Source organism: Globicephala melas, chromosome 14 (assembly GCF_963455315.2).
Source record: "Globicephala melas chromosome 14, mGloMel1.2, whole genome shotgun sequence".
NCBI lineage: Eukaryota > Metazoa > Chordata > Mammalia > Artiodactyla > Delphinidae > Globicephala > Globicephala melas.
This window is the reverse complement of record NC_083327.1, coordinates 6,372,821-6,387,238: the sequence shown is the minus strand read 5'-3', so window position 1 is coordinate 6,387,238 and position 14,418 is coordinate 6,372,821.

Here is a 14,418-nt window from a genome sequence, read left to right as displayed (position 1 = left end):
CTACATAGAAAACCATGTAAGGAATGAGAGAGACCCTGAGAGCTGAGGCTACTGTGGTATAACATACCAATCCTTTGTCCCTATTGTTTTGAGAGGTTGAAGCATCAGTGTATGAGGTTACCAAGGTGGGTGGGAAGACCTACAAGAATAGACTTCAAAAGAACACTTGCAAAGTCTGAAAGGCATAAAATTCCATAAAATACAGAGAATAAGACACAAATTATTTTTAGACTACATAGTGGGTAGGAAAAAGAACAATAGAAAGATTTTAACTCATGTTTTATTCTCCACCTTGAATTTTATGGAACCTCCTGACCATTTGATTTTTAAAAATCTATGTGTATCCTCCAATAAAGTTTGCATAACATCTGAATGCCTTCATTATAATTTCCACATGCCCTTTTTTAAAAAAAATAGATTTATTTTTTGAGTAGTTTTCAGTTCACAGCAAAATTGAGCATAAAGTACCTTTGCCCCCTGTCCCCACACATGCACAGCCTCCCCCATCAGAAGTTCCCTGATTTCATATTTTTTTAAATATAAAAATGTGCCACTCTCCAAGGACAGTAAGACAGCCACCCTCTTAAGCAGCGAGGTTCCTCATGGATGGTCCCTGGGTGCTCCGTCGCTGCCAGGTAAGTTTTCCACTGAACTTTGAGTCTACAATTAGCCAATGAATCTTCCCAATTCTGTGAAGGAGACTGTCATCCATGGGCATTGTTGAGCATCAGGGGGACAGTTTTCACTGCAAGTAGCCTCTTATATTGCCAGTATTCACATCCATAACAGTCTAGGAGGTGTCAAGACATTGGTCCATACACAGCCATTTGAGGTAAACAGGAGTCACTTTACTTCCTCCAAGATGATGTCCCAGGAAGATGGCACACTTCATAGTTACCCCTCAAGAGAGCTTCTAACTACCTTGATTTTGCTCTTCCTTCCAGGAGTGGCAATGAGACACTTCAGCTAGTGTCTAGGTGTTTCATTAAACATTGTTTGCTAATAATTTTTCAGAAGGGGGATATTTACCCTCCATGGGTCAAAACTCATACTTGTTTTTAAGTTGTGATTGTTTTTCTTCAGAATCCCATTCTTTTTACTCTCTAACTTCCTTACACTGACTGTGATTCCCTCCACTCCCACAAAATCATTTTCTTCCTGGTTTCCTTCTCTCAACTGGCAGGTCCTCATGGTTCTGTGGTGCATATGATAATCGATGATGTAATTATTATTACTAATTTTTGGGCTGGATTATAGTAAGTGTACATAGATGTACATACAATTTACTAGGTGTTTACTCTGTGCGAGGCACTGTACAAATCACCTATGAAATGTTATCTCATTATCTCATTTAAATCCTTACATCAGCCCTGAGGTGTGGGTACTATTATCTCCCTTGACAGATGAAGCAGCCAAGGCACACAGAAGCTTTGTAAAAATTTAGTGATTTTAACAACAATAAAAGACACAACACACAACATAAGAAAAGAAATCTTTTCATGATGACTGGACAGCATCATTTAGTCTCCTCACTGTAATAGCTTATTTTTGACATGACTGCACAGGTACATGTCATGAGAGGAACACCCGTGTCTTCAGCTGACATGTACCTACTTCAAGATCACCCATACTGCTCTGTGAACGGATTTCTGGTTACTGCCCCGGCCCGGATTTCAGACCTTGACGGTGAAAATTTCTGTACAACAATGAATTACATATCGAAGAGAGCTACTCTGTTTAACAGCCCCAAATCACTTTCTTTCAAATGCAGGGGACAGTCTCCATTCAAATAGAAGCTTCAGAGAGTTCACATTGCTTTAGAAGGGGTGGAAAATACAGTTGGATGGAAATGCTCACATGGTGCCCTTCTCTCTGTCACTGCTTGATTTAGTCTCTGAAGCTGCCTGCTGGGAAGGACTGGTCTCTGTCATAGTGCTTAGGTGTGTAGGCTCTTGAGTTAGTCTGGCTCACCCTGTACATCATCACTACCCATGAAACATGAGCAGGTTGCTGAAGCTGGGTCTCAGTGTCATCCTCTGTCAAGTGGGATTCATGACTGACCGACCTGGTAAAATTGTCTTATGGACTAAATAAAATATGTAAAGTATTTAGTGCAGTACCTGGCACACAGGAAACACTCAGTCTATATTAGAATCTATCATCAACAGTGTTATTAATAATTATTACATTAGTGAGCAAAAATAGTATTAATAATAATAAATCTATGTCTACACTCCTTTATATGCAACCCAGTAGTTAAGAGTCTGGGCTCTAGAGCTGGGTCCACATTTGCTAGCTGTGTGTTCGGAAGAAAGCTCCTCTACCACCTGACCCTCAGCTTCCTCACCTGTATAATGGAGATAATAAGAGCACATACTTGATAAGGGAGTGAGAAATTATTTGAATCAATAATATACATAAAGCACTTGCTTAAAAACTGAATTGCTATTGTCATTCTTGTCATGAAGCTTTCCTTCTTGGATTTATCTACCTGTGATGGTTTCCTCAGGTAAATATAGAAAATAGGGACTTCCCTGGCGGTCCAGTGGTTAGGACTTTGCCTTCCAATGCAGGGGTTGTGGCTTCGATCCCTGGTCGGGGAGCTAAGATCCCACATGCCTCGCGGCCACAAAACCAAAACATAAAACAGAAGCAATATTGTAACAAATTCAATAAAGACTTTAAAAATGGTCCACATCAAAAATATCTTTAAAAAATATATAGAAAATATATTAAATATATATATACATATATATACACATAAACACACACATACATAAATATATATCTCATTCATTTCATCAAATAGCACATGCTGAGTTGCATGGCTTATCTTGTTTTGGATTATCCTTCCCCCATCAAGGATGTAAGTCCCTACCCAAAAGGTTCATGTTAACATTGCCATGCACACAAACTGACCCACACATACCTCCTTTGAATCCATATTTGCATCTGATTGACTGCAGGGTGCATATACCCTATGAATGCTCAGGGAGAACAAGTTATTTTGAGTGATTTGCAAATCATTCATTATTTTAGCACACATATTGAGAATCCACTGAGCGCTAGCACTGTTACAGCTTCTGGGGCTACCACAGCATGTAAAGGGGATCCCTTCCAAAGAAGGGGGTTTTGTGTATCTCACTCTGTGGCAGTTTGGGGTTGAGAGCATGCTGGTGAAATATGAACGTGGAAAGAGGTGGCTGGAAAATGTTTGGTGACAAGATGCTGAGACGGATCGTATGGGAAGTGGAGATGTTGATGATGTTGCAGGGATGCCTGAGGGTTGTCCTCCTGAGTCATAACTGCTCCCCGGGCTCCCTTTGCAGCGCAGTTTCTGCTTCCCTGTCTTGTTGCTACAGTTCCGCCCCAGCCCCTGCCTGGGTCCCTGTCCATCTCTCATGACATGGCACTTGCTGGACTTCTCACTGACTCAGATGTTTGCTAAATTGTGTCTCTCCTCTGATATTTGTCTGATATTTTCATGTGGGACAGAGAGAGAGGACACCATTCTTAAGGCTGGTAATTACTGATTAATCTATAAAAGAAAGGAGAGGCTAAGATAATCAAATCCACTTTCTATGCTGTTTTTGTTTATATAATAGCCATCTGACTAGTTTATAAGGATTAATCTGTGCATAAAGTGCCCAGTAAAGTGCCCAGGACTACATGTAGGTCATTTGTATTCTCTTGTTTTGTAGGGAATGGGGGTGGAGAGGAGAAACTACAAGGTAATGAGAGCTTCATCTGAGAGCAGATATGTACTTAAGCTTCTGGCAAGTCAAGGATTAAAGAAGACTTTTCTTCTTGTTGCAGTTATAAGAAACCCAGGATCAGCGAAAAGCCTGTGCAGAGATGCTCTGTTTTACTCACAAGATTTTTGGGTAAACTATGGTCTATCATCCTCCGATCTCATCGTATTCGTTGCCTCATTCAGCAGCGTCTGTTTCCCAAATTATTTTTCATTCATTTCTTTATACCCTAGAGCACTGGGATACAATGTTGAAAGATACACTTAATACTTAATGGGATAGTTAATAGTGCTGAATGACATCTCTGTTGGTCACTCAGATATGTTTAATGGCAGAGACAATAATACTGGGTCAGTATTTTTTCTCAATTCTGACCTAGTCAGCCCCTGTACTTCCTTCTGACCCATCACAAAAGGGATAAATCTCAAAAAGCCTTCTCTTTTTTTCCTAATCAATCTCCACTCCTTCTGAACCTGAATAATATCCTAAAAGGAAAAATCCAATGTTTTTATGTATGTGTATCTTTCTTGCCTCAATGTAAGCCCTCCTAATTGAACATGGTACCATTTCCAAATATACAACATGTCTTCATAAAGTTAACTCTGCCTTACCTATAATCTTGAAATTGTTCCATGGAACTCTCAGAAATCTCACAGGAAGTAATCAAGCCAAACAGCTTAATTTAACAACAAAAATAAAATAAAAATGCAGTTGAGTGACTGTATATTAAACATATACTACAGCCAAGTCTAGCCTGCTGTCAATTATCAGATATTTTCAGCATGGCCAAGTCTACCAGCTCTGAAAGTTTTGTAAAACAAAACAAATGCAATAAACTTAGGGTCTTGAGCTTGGGGTTGGATGGAGTGGGTGCAATCCTGGGAAGTACAGGATTCTTCCCTTGTCCTATCGTTGGCTTTGAGGGGTCAAGGCTGGAGATGTTCCGTCAGAACTGTAAAAACACAGTTGGTTCTCCGATTAAGATTTTGAGGGATCAAATTATTCAGCAAAATGATTTAATTGGGGCCTTGGCTGAGCGAATTGGTTGATAATAAAAATATCTGTCTAAAAACTGATTTTTTTAAAACCTTCACTTGTGACTAATATTTGTATATTTTTATGTTACTTTTAGGGCCATGGTTGAGAACTTTTTTTTTAATATTAGAGGGCATAAGTTTTAAAAGCAAAAATTTAAATGGAACTTCAAGCTATCAGCAAAGCACTGTTCTGCCTGAAGTTTGGTCTCTACCGTTTCACCCTAGGGATCTGTAGACATGGTTTGAAAGCCACTGTACTAGGATTTAAATTTCTAACAGCCTACGTAGACCAGTGGTCAAGAGGACAGGTTCTGAAGACAGATGAATTTAGGCTCTAATTTTAGCCCTGAGATTTATTAGTCTTGTGAACTTGGGAAAGTCATTCGACTTTCCATGCTTCATTTTCCTTAGTTCTAAAATGAAGATGATAATATTATCAATGTCATAAGGTTATAAGAATTAAATGAGACATTTTAGGGGTTCTTAACCCTTTAGGTGCCATGGAACCCTTTGGTGTAATTGAAGATAACATTTTTCAATTCATAAAATAAAATACATAGAATTAAAAGAAAACAAATCATTTTGAAATAGTTATTAAAATATTAAAAATTGTGTGCCACACTAGTATACGTGGTTCTTTACACATGAAATATAAGATCTGAGGACAAGTCAAATAACTCATAATTTCAATGTAGTAATAAGCATAAACAAGTATTTCAAGGTATCTCTCGTAAGTGTAATGTGTGATGAAAATATTTGTGATTTCTATTGGAAGAAATGTTAAATTTCTGTTGAAAGAAGTGTTAATTTATGTTAAAAGCTAGGGAAAATTAAGATGTATTTTTTCCCATTCAAATTTATAGATCCCTGGATTTTATTGGATTTTTACTCAAGAACCCTTGTATTAGAAGGTTTTAGCACAGTATCTTATAGATTAGGGGTTTAAGGTATATTTGTTGTTGTTACAGTTAGTACCACCATCATCACTGTCACCATTGTCATCATTTCAGAAGGCAGGAATATGTATTTGGAATTATTAATTTAGCAATAATGTTTGAAACTTCTTAGGAGTTACTAAAAATAGACTAAAGGTTGAATATTCACTAATAATATGGAATGAAGTATGACAGCATCAATGTGGATATTTTCTTAAAACCAAAACGCAGAGGCTTAGAAATGTCAATAATTAGGTGCCTTGCTATCTCTAAAGTTTTTTTCATTTATATCTGTTGGAAAAGTTTTCTTTCTTTTCCATTATAATGCTGTTTTTCCCATCTCATCACTCATTTCCACATGTTGTCATGTTGAATAGATAATTTGGCTTTAGAAACCATTGAAACTCATATAAATCTCTTCAGAAGTTTCTTTTTTGGGGGGGGGATGTATTTGAAGCATGTATTTATTCAACACTACAATTTTTTCGTGGTTTATGTGCATTAAATCATCAGAACACTGAGGTACAGACTCCTACCTCACCTCATCAGTAGGTGCACTCTCCACTCTGAGGTTTACAGTTTGCCATACTCCTCTAGGCGCTTATCCCTATTTTGAAAGCTCACAGCCTGAGAATGTACTGTTTTCCCAGAACCATTTTTACTCCACAGGAAGCCTGCTCTTTGTTCACTAAACTTCGAGTATATAATTCATCACTCAAACTCCACAATACATTCTTTGCCACCTTCTTTTATAAGATAGCTACAGATAAAGTAGTTAATCTGAATACCATGAGCCATTATTTATGTCTAAGATAAATGCACAGTGTGTATTTACCTTAGAAATTTGCACTGTGTATTTCTAAGAGGAGACTAGATGCTCCATGTTCCTTTGAGACACAGTAATCCATCTAGGAAAACCAGAAGTTGCCCTGAGACCAGGACTTGCTCACTGGTCCCAAGAGGACAGAAGCTTCTCGAAGGGGCAGCAGTGGGAGAATTCTATGACCGATATCCAGTAAAACTTCCTAAAATTTTTTCTTAACCATCTTAACCCTCCAAGACCCATTTACGGGTGTTGCTCCCTACCAGCGATCCTTTCTTCCTGTGGTGCACATGTCATAAGCATACAGCTCAATAAATTCTTACAAGCTGAACTAACCAGCACCTGGATCAAGACATAAAACCTTACCAGGAAATCCCCTCATGCTCTGCTTAGGTACTACAACCCTCCAACAGGGTAGCATGACCTGACCCTTAACATCTTAGATTAATTTTGCCTGTTGTGCTTTTAGAAACACACAGAACTCTTTGGGTCTGGTTTAATTCAGTCAACATCACTTTTCTGAGATCCATCCATACTAACTCATGTAGTTGAATTTATTAGTTGCTGAATAGCATTTCATTGTGTGAACATATCACAGTTTGTCAGTTTTTCTGTATAGGCATTTGGATACTTTATTTTTTATTTTTTGCGGTACGCGGACCTCTCACTGCTGTGGCCTCTCCCGTTGTGGAGCACAGGCTCCGGATGCGCAGGCTCAGCGGCCATGGCTCACGGGCCCAGCCGCTCCGCGGCATGTGGGATCTTTCCGGACCGGGGCACGAACCCGCGTCCCCTGCATCGGCAGGCGAACCGTCAACCACTGCGTCACCAGGGAAGCCCTCATTTGGATATTTTATAGGCATTTTGGATTAAGAATAGTCCTAATATGAATATAACACTCCTGGGCCTTAGCTGAACATCTGAATGACTTCTGTTTGCCATTCATCTATGAGTGCAATTATCGTGTCTGATTGTATAAATTAACACACGGGAAGGAATTATCAAATCAGACTCACGCGAACCACAGAGATCTTATCCCTCAGCAAGCTTTACTAAATAATTTCAATTTGAAGGCGATTGACAATTTCAGAAAGAGAAGAGAGAGTTCAGGGCATCAAGGGTGGCTTCCCCAGTCTTGTCTTTCCTTGCCCAACATGTCCTGCTGGCCCAGAATAATAGATATTACATTTGCGGGGTCACCTCACAAGTCAAGAGCATTTAAATTGTGAAGCCATGGAGCTGTGTGAGGTTCTCCAGAGGGCCATTTCTCATGTATCCTGGGTTCTTTTTCTATGGGTAATCCTTCACTAAGACATCCTGCCAAGGGCATTTCAGATTGAAGGTCACTTCTCCCAAATATCATTAGTCTATTTATCTGGAGGTCTAGTTATAGAGCAGATTACACTGGATGACCCCAAGATCCTTTCTCCCAAGAGCTCCCCTTGGTAAGGGCAGTGAATGGATCAAAACCCAGTTGCTTTAACACCCTCCTCTCAGCATGGGCAGTTTTAATAGAGAATGCCAACGAGATTGACAAAGTGGTTATATAAATTTACACTCCCAACAGTATTGTCTGAACATTCCGGTTTCTCTACTTCCCCACCAACGCTTATTTTCCATTATCGTTTGTTTGTTTATTTTCCTTTTCACCATCATTGTAGGTGTGTGGTGAAATCTATTTGTGGTTTTAACGTGCGTTTCTGTGATGACTGAAGAAGTTGAACACCTTTTCATACACTCGTTGGCTTTTTGGATATCCCCTTTTGTAAAATATTTGTTTGGGAATTTTTGTCCATTTTCGACTGGGTTTGTGTGTTCTTTCCCTATTGACCTGTAGGAGTTCTTTGTATATTCAGGATAGATTTATCCAGATATACGTGTTATGAATATCTTTTTCCACTCCATGTGCTGCCTTTATACTCTCTTATTAGTGTTTTTTGATGAACGGAAAGTCTTAATTTTATTATCCAGTTTTCCATGTCTTTTTAAAATGTAAAGCCACCTGCTAATGACCTTCCCATTTTCTCTGCCTATTAGTACTAATTTGGGAAATAAAGGAACCAGGGAATTCTGAACAAAGATGATGCCTTAGGAGGGAAGGGAACAGGGAAGATGATTTTTGCTATTTTGTACATTTCACACAACCATGTAATTCATGTTGTCACATCTTATGCTCTGAATGGCTGGCGCTCTTGCTGTCTGACAGTTTTGGTGTTAGCAAGCCTGAGAATTTTGACTTTTTTTGTGGCTCAGCAGTATCTATTTGCTACTTTTGGCTCAAAAAATTATCACCTAATCCCTACTTTCCACATCAGGCATTCAGACATGCAGAAGCTCTGTGTATGTGTGTTCTCTACCCAACACTATAACTAAGCACATTCCATATCTGCTCTTGTTCCCGAGATACAAAGGATTTTCGAAAGCCTTCAGAGGAAAATGGACTTTATCACCAAGCACTTTCTTCAGCCCCTTCTTAATGATTCACTCGTTTGAACAGGACAATTGTAAGAAATTTGTCTATAGTTTCTTAAATCTAAATATGTAACTTTGTGCATTTGCTATTGTCAGGTTTTTGGATTTTATCCATTCTAATAGTAGTGATATATCACTGTTTTTTTTTTTTTTTTTTTTTTGCGGTACGCGGGCCTCTCACTGTTGTGGCCTCTCCCGTTGCGGAGCACAGGCTGCGGACCTGCAGGCTCAGCAGCCATGGCTCACGGGTCCAGCCACTCCGTGGCATGTGGGATCTTCCCGGACTGGGGCACGAACCCGTGTCCCCTGCATCGGCAGGCAGACTCTCAACCACTGAGCCACCAGGGAAGCTCAGGGAAGATAATTTTAAAATAAATAAAATTGAATATACTTAAAATTAAATTAGTCGAATCTCAGTTATCCAAAGGCTGGTTGTACTTATAGATTGTCGGTAGCTATGTCTTCTCACATTTCAGCCAAGCGTCTCTGATTTGGAGCAATGCTCCTACTCAAATAAGACTTCCTAAAGTGGTTGGGAGTGGGGAAAAAAGAGGAAGGACAAAATCCAAGACCATTTTTTCTCTGTTAGAAACATCAGGGTAAGAAGTGAGGGACGAGGTTGAGACTAATAGATAAAGTGAAGTGTCAGGATCGTGGAAATGAGTTAGACTCTACCCCAGGCCTGCGTTATTATACCTAATTGAGTAGATAATATAGAATATAGGATTGGAAAGAGTTTGGTGAACGTTATTAAGGGAAGACCTTGCAAAGTATGAGATTCATCCTCTTCACCTTGTAAAATTTTTCACTCCGTTCACAGTGGCTAGCAGAGTTTTCAAAGCCTTTAAATCATTTTCATCATCAGAGAAGGTTATCCTATTCAAGATTTGACAGTATTCTAAAGACCCACTTCTGTGACAATATGCCTCCACCAAAGAAGAAGGGTTATACATTAGCATTTGCAATGTGATCTGTCAGTTCCTATGAGTTATATCATGAGGTCATTAAATTTTTTCCTGCAGATGATCAGGTGACATCCTTGGAGCTTTATTTCTGAAGAGCATAGTATAAACTATGTTGGAAGGCAAATAAAATGCTTCTACAAGCATTAACGCTTCATTGGCCAAGTATAGCCCTATGACTTGTATTTAGATGTTAGTTTCTTATTGCTGCTTTCAAAAACACCCCAAAATGTAGTGACATAAAATGACGATAATTGTTACCGAGCCCAAGTTCACACTGCTCGTCTCACGACAGGCAAATAAATCAAGAGCCGAGTTGTTGGGACAAGGAATAGAGACTTTATTCAGAAAGCCAGCAAACGGAGAAGATGGTGGACCCGTGCCCCAAAGAAACATCTTGCCTGAGTTAGAATTCGGGTTTCTTTTATACTGAAAGGGGAGGGAGTAAAGTCAAACATTTCTTGGTTCCCATCATACTCCAGAGGGGACGTGTTAATATCTTCCTTCCTGCAGCCATTCACAGGTGGGCCTGGCCAGGATGTTTCCTGTGGGCTAAACAAAGGTATTTTAGCTGAATGCTCATCACCTGTGAGGCAGGGTTCTCAGAGATGGGCCATTGTGTACACTTTAAGGTTATAGGCAACTTTCCTTCAGTGATTAACTTGTGATAGAACACAAAGATTCTTCCCTATTATGTAATTGTTTATCTTTCATTGTTTTTGTAGGTCAGGGGTTTGGGAAGGGCTTGCTGGGGCAGGTCCTCTCTTGAGGGTCTCAAGAAATTGCAGTCAGATGTCAGCAGAAGCTGCAGTATCATCAAAGTATGCCTGGGGCTGGGGCCCCTGCTGTAAGATGGCTCACTTAGCTGGCAGTTGAATGCTGGTTCCTGGCACCCAGGTCTCTCCAGTGGGTAGCTTGAGTGTCCTCACCGTACAGCCACTGGCTTCCCCCAGAGTAAGCAACCATCTGAGAACCCAAATGCCCAAGGTGGAAGTTGCAGTGTTTGTTATAACCTCACTTTGAAATTTACAGCCACTCCCACTGTGTGTTATTGGACACCAGTAGTGTGATTCATCATGGGAGGGTGCTGAGTGGAGCATAAATAGCAAAAGGTATGGCTCCTTAGGAGGTCTTGGAGGCTTGCTGCTGCTCAAACTTACATTTCTTATTTTTAGAAATATGTAATAATTGATTTTATTATTTCCACCCAACAACTGTTCCTTAGAAGCAAACCCATCATTATTATTCAATTTTCTTATACTTCTGCAATTATTTCATTTTTATGTCATTGCAATAGCCTAATGGACTAAATATTCTTCTTCTTTTTCTCTCTTCAATATTATTCTTAAAAACTGAAGTAGAAAAATATTTCTCTATAATAGCAATATGTCAGAGCCATCAACTAAACTACTAGTCAGAGCCATCAACTAAAATCCAGTTCTGTGTCTACAAGAAATCAGCCCATATCTTTATTTCCCAAGATGTCTTCTGTGTGCAATAAATTTCAAGGTTAGATACAATTGTGATATTCTGGGGTTTGCAAAGTTAAACGTGCCTTGTTTTTATTTCTAGCTGGATTCTTTCACAGCACTAGTCTTTTTTTTTTTTTTTTTTTTTTTGCGGTACACGGGTCTCTCACTGTTGTGGCCTCTCCCGTTGCGGAGCACAGGCTCCGGATGTGCAGGCTCAGCGGCCATGGCTCACGGGCCTAGCCGCTCTGCGGCATGTGGGATTTTCCCGGACCGGGGCACGAACCCATGTCCCCTGCATCGGCAGGCGGACTCTCAACCACTGCGCCACCAGGGAAGCCCAGCACTAGTCTTTAATATGCTACATTCACTGCAGATTTCTAAGGGGGGATATAATACGCAACACTTCCCAAAGTTCCTGGATCATGGAACAGTTTCCCCTTAGGACATTTTGCTTTGATGTTTTATGAAATATATTTTCGGAGGTGCTTAAATATCTTATTTCACCCACGTGTTCCTTCTGTTTGAAGCTTAGCATTGCCAGCAGCATTTGGGTTTAAACCCTTCCCCATGCCTTCCTGCAATTCATTTCCCCTTGCTACAGCCAGTATGTTCTTTTAAAATGCAACTATCACCCAGCTGCATCCAAAAAGTCAAATAATATTCCAGTTTTTCTTACAATTAAGCCCAATCTCCTTCACAAGAGCTTGCATGGTCTGGCTCCTCCAAGTGCACACCCCCTCTCTGCACTGAGTCACACTGACATCACCTCAGTGTTTACTGCTTGCTATGCTTTTCCCATCACAGGACTTTTCATTGCCTGTATCTTCTACCTAGAACCCTCTTACCAGCCCTGTGTATCTGATTAATTCCAGCTGATCCTCCAGATCTACGCTCAAGGTTTAACTGAAATTTCTCTCACTAGTCTTACTCTGTCAAGGCTCCCAGCATGTTCTACCCTTTGAAGTACTCATAGTATTTACAATTTTGTAATCATTTGTGTTATTATTTGATTACAGTCTGTCTCCCACAATAAATTATAAGCTCTCTTAGGGCAAAGACTTTTGACCACCATATTAGATATTCCAAAAATATTTGTAAGTAACTAAATTGACTGCCCTCAGGAATTCCCCTGTCCTTTATCACCATTACCATGCTGGTTCAGGCCTTTATAATTCCATCTTTAAATTGCTACTGTCACCTGCTAGTAGATTTCCTTCATTCCAGTTTATCTATGTTCTGGTTCTTATTGAACACTGCAGCCAGACTCCTCTTTTGAAACTACTAATTCCCATATGTTGCTCTTTTATGAAAATGCTTTAAATGACACTCCGCTCTTCAGAGCAGGATTGTCAAACCCAAAAACCATCAGGTGAGGTCAAGTGGAAAACATGTGCTGCTGTTAAAGCCCATGGACCACCAGTATATGACCCTGATTTATAAGTATCTAAATATGATGTCTAAATTCCTTAGCTTTGTACTCAGGACTCAGATTTGGATTTAACCTGAGTTTCCAGTTTTAATCTGTTCTACTATTACATCAATCACAGTTTCAGTCAAAAATGGCCTCTCTGGGCTTCTCTGGTAGCGCAGTGGTTAAAAATCCACCTTCCGGTTTCTTCCCTCCACCGTCACTGAACTGCCCCGGAGCCCGAGGGGAGGGTGGCCACACTGAGGCTGCTGGCTCTGGAGGGGCCCCAGCAGCCGAAGCTGCGACAGTCCTGGGAACCGCGGGCCAGTTGTTTCAACAAGTAACTTAAAGACAAAATGGAAAAACAAGGAGGTTTGTGCCTGAGATCATGTTGATATGAAACCAGGGATTGCCACCTTGTGCCAGCCGTGTGGATGACAGGCTCTTGGTGCTCCAGGCAGGCATCAGGGCTGTGCCTCTGAGGTGAGTGAGCCAAGTTCAGGACACTGGTCCACAAGAGACCTCCCAGATCCATATAATAACAAATGGTGAAAATCTCCCAGAGATCTCCAGCTCGAAGCCAAGTCCCAGCTTCACTCAATGAGCAGCAAGCTACAGTGCTAGACACCCTATGCCAAACAACTAGCAAGACAGGAACACAGCCCTATCCATTAGCAGAGAGGCTGCCCAAAATCATAATAAGGCCACAGACACCCCAAAACACATCACCAGACATGGACCTGCCCACCAGAAAGACAAGATCCAGCCTCATTCATCAGAACACAGGAACTCGTCCCCTCCACGAGGAAGCCTACACAACCCACTGAACCAACCTTAGCCACTGGGGACAGACAATGGGAACTACGAACCTGCAGCCTCCAAAAAGGAGACCTCAAACACAGTAAGTTAGGCAAAATGAGAAGACAGAGAAACACACAGCAGATGAAGGAGCAAGGCAAAAACCCACCAGACCTAACAAATGAAGAGGAAATAGTCAGTCTACCTGAAAAAGAATTCAGAGTAATGATAGTAAACATGACCGAAAATCTTGGAAATAGAGTGGAGAAAATACAAGAAATGTTTAACAAGGTCCTAGGAGAACTAAAGAACAAACAAACAGAGATGAACGACACAATAAATGAAATTAAAAATTCTCTAGAAGCGATCAATAGCAGAATAACTGAGGCAGAAGAACGGATAAGTGACCTGGAAGATAAAATAGTGGAAATAACTACTGCAGAGAAGAATAAAGAAAAAAGAATGAAAAGAATTGAGCACAGTCTCAGAGACCTCTGGGACAACATTAAACCCACAAGATTCAAATTATAGGGGTCCCAGAAGAAGAAGAGAAAAAGAAAAGGACTGAGAAAATATTTGAAGAGATTATAGTTGAAAACTTTCCTAATATGGGAAAGGAAATAGTTAATCAAATCCAGGAAGCACAGAGAGTCCCATACAGGATAAATCCAAGGAGAAACACACCAAGACACATATTAATCAAACTATCAAAAATTAAATACAAAGAACAAATATTAAAATCAGCAAGGGAAAAGCAAC